Source organism: Thalassophryne amazonica, chromosome 22 (genome assembly GCF_902500255.1).
Source record: "Thalassophryne amazonica chromosome 22, fThaAma1.1, whole genome shotgun sequence".
Classification (NCBI taxonomy): Eukaryota; Metazoa; Chordata; class Actinopteri; order Batrachoidiformes; family Batrachoididae; genus Thalassophryne; species Thalassophryne amazonica.
The window spans coordinates 27,398,890-27,404,792 of NC_047124.1; positions in this window are offsets into that span (position 1 = coordinate 27,398,890).

Genomic DNA, 5,903 nt, shown 5'->3' on the forward strand with positions numbered 1-5,903 from the left:
GTGTTGCATCACCTTTCCTTCTAACAACACTCAATAAGCGTTTGGGAACTGAGGACACTAATTGTTGAAGCTTTGTAGGTGGAACTCTTTCCCATTCTTGCTTGATGTACGACTTCAGTTGTTCAACAGTCCGGGGTCTCCATTGTCATATTTTGCACTTCATAATGCGCCACACATTTTCAATGGGTGACAGGTCTGGACTGCAGGCAGGACAGCCTAGTACCCGTTCTCTTTTACTACGAAGCCACGCTGTTGTAACACGTGCAGAATGTGGCTTGGCATTGTCTTGCTGAAATAAGCAGAGACGTCCCTGAAAAAGATGTTGCTTTGATGGCAGCATGTGTTGCTCCAAAACCTGGATGTACCTTTCAGCATTGATGGTGCCATCACAGATGCGTAAGTTGCCCATGTCATGGGCACTTATACACCCCCATACCACCACACATGCTGGCTTTTGAACTTTGCGCTGATAACAATCTGGATTGTCTTTTTCCTCTTTTGTCCGGAGGACACGACGTCCATGATTTCCAAAAACAATCTGAAATGTGGACTCATCAGACCACAGCACACTTTTCCACTTTGCATCTGTCCATTTCAAATGAGCTCAGGCCCAGAGAAGGCGGCGGCATTTCTGGATGTTGTTGATTTATGGCTTTCGCTTTGCATGGTAGAGTTTTAACTTGCACTTGTAGATGTAGCGACGAACTGTGTTAAGTGACAATGGTTTTCTGAAGAGTTCCTGAGCCCACGCGGTAAGATCTTTTACACAATGATATCAGTTTTTAATGCAATGCTGCCTGAGGGATCGAAGGTCACAGACATTCAGTGTTGGTTTTCAGCCTTGCCGCTTACATGTAGAAAGATTCTTTGAATCTTCTGATTATATTATGGACTGTAGATGATGGAATCCCTAAATTCCTTGCAATTGAACATTGAGAAACATTGTTCCTAAACTGTTGGACTATTTTTTCACGCAGTTGTTCACAAAGTGGTAATCTTCACCCCATCTTTGCTTGTGAACGGCTGAGCCTTTTGCTCCTTTTATACCCAATAATGACACTCACCTGTTTCTAATTAACCTGTTCACCTCTGGAATGTTCCAAACAGGTGTTCTTTGAGCATTCATCAACTTTCACAGTCTTTTGTCCCAGCTTTTTTGAAACATTTTGCAGGTGTCCATTTCAAAATGAGCAAATATTTGCACAAAAAAAAAAGGTTATCAGTTTGAACATTAAATAGCATGTCTTTGTGGTTTATTCAATTGAATATAGGTTGAAGAGGATTTGCAAATCATTGTATTCTGTTTTTATTTACATTTCACACAATGTCCCAACTTCATGGGAATTGGAATTGTAGATGGAAAAGTGCTATAAATGCAGACCATTTACTTTAAATTGGAGCATGGTGAGTGTGAACGTTGTGATATTAAAAATAGAATGTTGAAATAATGTCTATACCGAGCAGCTTCAGTCTGTCTTATCGGAGATTGCGCAGTAGCTACGTCATCAAAAACTCCTTGAGTGTCTGTTTACACCAGCCATGACTTGCTCAAAACTATTTTTGGATATAAAAATCTGAATTAATCATTACACACTGACACAGGTGTCACCACAGCCCAGCTAGCTCAGGAGGTAGAATGTGACTCTTAATTACAGTGTTGTGGGTTTGAACCCCACTTTGGCCAGTGCTCAGTTGGGTGGACAAATGCTAAAAATTCCAAACTAGAGCTGAGGTACAGGTAAGAGAATAAGACATCCTGAAAAATCTTAGAAATTGGCCAGGGGTCTGGATGCCGCTGTAGGAGCTCCTGGGTTTTAGGCAAAAAAAAAAAGAGAAAAAAAAAGTGCGCAATGGTACCAAACATATGGAACCAAATTTGCACTCTAAATGGAACACAAATGGGATGATTTAATCCATGTCATGTGACATACAAAGCACCAGTCAAATGACAAGTATCCACTCAGCTATTATATACAGTATATACGAGGTCTGAGAAAACTATCCGACCTTTTTATTTTTTTCAAAAACTATATGGATTTGAATCATGTGCGCTTGCATCAGACAAGCTTGAACCTTTATGTGCATGCGTGAGTTTTTTCACGCCTGTCGGTTGCGTCATTCGCCTGTGGGCAGGCTTTGAGTGAGCACTGGTCCACCCCCCTCGTCGGATTTTTATTGTTTAGGAATGGCGGAGCGACTGCCGCTTTGTTCCATGAAAATCTTTTCAGAAACTCTGCCAGACAGCCAGATGGAAACCATTTGGAAGATTCAGATGGCTTTCGGTGAAGATTCTATTGGTATCACACGGCTTAAGGATCATTAAAACTGGATTAAAAACGGCCCACAGCGGCAGAGGGCGCACCGGGATCAGCACTTTATCGGCACATTCCACTGATAAAGGAGATTTTGTAATGAAAGACGTGCGGACGGATTCGCGCGTTGGGAAGCAGCCGCTCATGGCGCGGGACAAACAACACCTCCGTGTTGGAAGTCTCACAGGGCAAGTTGGAACATGCCCAGCTTTCTCTGATACTCACTCAACTGAAAAGCCACCAAAGCCATCTGAAGCCGAGCGGCTGCGTCCCGACGCGCAAATCCGTCCGCACGTCTTTCATTACAAAATCTCCTTTATCAGTGGAATGTGCCGATAAAGTGCTGATCCCAACCTCTTCTGAAACTTCTCTGCTAGTCACACGACGTCCTGCATCAACAGAGCCTTAAATTTGGAAGTGATCTGCTCGTTCCAGCCTGTCGAAGGCCGCTCGGGGTGCGGTGTGCCCTCTGCCGCCGTGGGCCGTTTTTAATCCAGTTTTAATGGTCCTTAATCCGTGTGATACCGATAGAATCTTCACCGAAAGCCATCTGAATCTTCCAAATGGTTTTCTGAGTTTCTGAAAAAATTTTCATGGAACAAAGCGGCAGTCACTCCGCCATTCCTAAACAATAAAAATCCGACGAGGGGGGTGGACCAGTGCTCACTCAAAGCCTGCCCACAGGCGAATGACACAACCGACAGGCGTGAAAAAACTCACGCATGTGCACGAAGGTTCAAGCTTGTCTGATGCAAGCGTACATGATTCAAATCCATATAGTTTTTGGAAAAAATAAAAAGGTCGGATACTTTTCTAACAGACCTCGTATATATATATATATATATATATATATATATATACACACACACACACACACACACACACACACACACACACACACACGGGTTTTAGGCAAAATTACACCAATTTTAAGCTTTATTTTGGTAGCCAAGCAGATGCTTGAAAAAGTCAGGCATACTTTATCCAGATCATCCTGAAAAATCCGTAAATCAGGAAAAATCTCATACCTGTAGCTATGACTTTGTTTGATAGCATTTATCCACAACAAACCAAAAATAGCATTGATACACCAAGAAGTGGGAAGAACGAACATGTGAATGGAACTGACCTCCTGAGCTATTCTTACAGTGAATAAAAGGAAAAAGGAAAAGAGATTCCTACTGAATTCATACAGAATTTACACCAAAATCCAAGAGTCAGAAGTTGCAGACAAAGAATTTTACATTACAGATTTTGCATGAAATCTCTCATAAAGTAGCTGTACTCTATTAATCATCGAATGGCACAGTTGGGATTTATCGTAGCTCATCAGAGCGTCCAAGCATCACTGCCTAGAAATATCTCATACCTATAGCCACGCTCAGATAACAAATTCACCCACAAAAAGTCTCAATCGGCATCTGTAATTCTTTTTTCCCCAAAGTGTTGAAGGCGAAGAAGTTGGTGAATAAAAATATTGTTATAAGTATGTACTAAAGAGGATTTTGTCCTTAACTCTCCCTCGCTCTGTGTGTGTACGTGTGTGTGTGTCAGTGAGAGTTTTCCACACTGGTGCAGGTGTGCTGTTGATAGTTTTATCAGTGCTGGATCGCTGAGACGACTGGGAGGAGGAGGGAGAACAAGAAAGTAGAGGAAAGGATATGAGAAAGAGAGGAGAAGATAAGCATGAGGGGGAGGAAAAAAAAATAAAAAGGGAAAACAAGACCTTGTGGTCATTTGATATACATTCCTAAAAGAGACTCCACAGGCCGAGCTCATATTATAACATAAAAAAAAATAAAAAATTAATAATAATAATACATTTGTTGTGTGCTGCAGAATACAACTGCCTTCTGCATTCTGGTTTTTAACCAAATTATTTTATGTAAATGATAATAACCCATAAACTGCAGAGACTGTTTTAAAATCACTGAGTGAATTCTGTTATATTGTGACTTTTTTATTATTAGGGGCGGCAAATAATCTGCTGAAAAACAATATCAAGTATGATGCTATATAAACCAGTGCTTGGTGAGATTTTGAAATGTTGGAATACTAAATACCCTCTGAGTATTTTTCAGCTCCTTCCCACTTCCAAAGACATGCAGGTTAGGTGAATTGGTGACTCCAAATTGGCCGTAGCTGTGACAGTGTGAATGTGTCTGTGTCAGCCCTGTGATAGACTGGTGGCCTGTGTACCCAGGGTGTACCCCGCCTCTCGCCCTGTGACCACGGGGATAACTTCCAGCACCTCGTGACCCTTAACTGGAATAAGCGAGTTTAGAAAATGGATGGAAAATCAAAGAACTGCAGGTACAGCGTCTTTTAGGGCACATAATTACCAGAGAACAAGAGGATTTTTCATCTACAGTATCAGATTCTAGGTTGTTGACATTTTGCACGAAACTAGATATTGCTTCTGCCTCTGGGGCTTATGGGCGATGTCAAAACAACGGATTAGCAGTTCTCACTTCAGACTTTCAAACTTTGTGCAAGAATGTCCCAAAACATAAACAATGCAAACTCTGTATTACAGCTACAATGTGAATCACATAACTCACATTGACAGTTGATGAAGAATAAGCTTCCCATTCGACCCTTTCAGAAACAATACTGCTGGAATTCCTTTATCTTAAATTGAAAATCTGAACAAACACACAAACCTTTTAAATTTTTTAGACGCTCATTCATTTATTCTATCCAGTGGATACTGTATGCAGACAAACACAGCAAACAAGGATGGTCAGCAGGCTTGAGAACATTTAAAACAGTGTCCCCTTTGATGAATCTAGCACTTTGTTTTCAGCAAAAATGCCCCTTTGATTATCCTGAGACTTCAAAGCCGTGCTCATATGTGCAAGACTTAAAAAGTTCTTTAAAAACTGCATTATCCGTGGAAACATATTGTAATTCCACTTTACTTTGCCAAAGAACCTGAACAGGACAATTAATATAATTATTGCCTTCATCATGTTACTGTAGTGGTTAGAATCCTCATTTCAATTTCCTTTAGCGTAGGATAACACCAGGTTTGAAATTCCTGCTCCAAGTCTGCGGAGAGGCTGTGTGGTCTGTGACTCTCGCTGTGTACCAACCTTTTTAATTTATAAAACAGTTTCTGGCCGTATAACATCTCCAATAAACCACTTTTACACATTTAGTGTGGGACACTGCTAGCATACAGCTGGTGACCGCTACCGCTGACCACGTACACAGACGAGTATGGACATCACATATACTTACTGGTCGGACGCAAATTTTGAGGGCAGCTGGAGTCAGGACTGCTGCCAACTGCGGCCCGCGTCACCCCGCCCTGCTGCCGCAATGACATCACTGCATAACCCTGAACCAAACACACATAAATACAGACACAAACCAGCGGCAACGATACAGAACACTCAGTCTCTTTAGCATAAACCACATGCAGAAACACACACACACACAAAGACATCTACTCCATGTTGTAAATACACACACTAAGTCTCTGGGAAGCGGGATTTGCACCAATTGCATCCAGTGTGCTGTGCATTCAAGCTTGCATGGAATAACATGGATGTCTTCATACCTTCTACTGTTTGCTTTGTTTGTGAC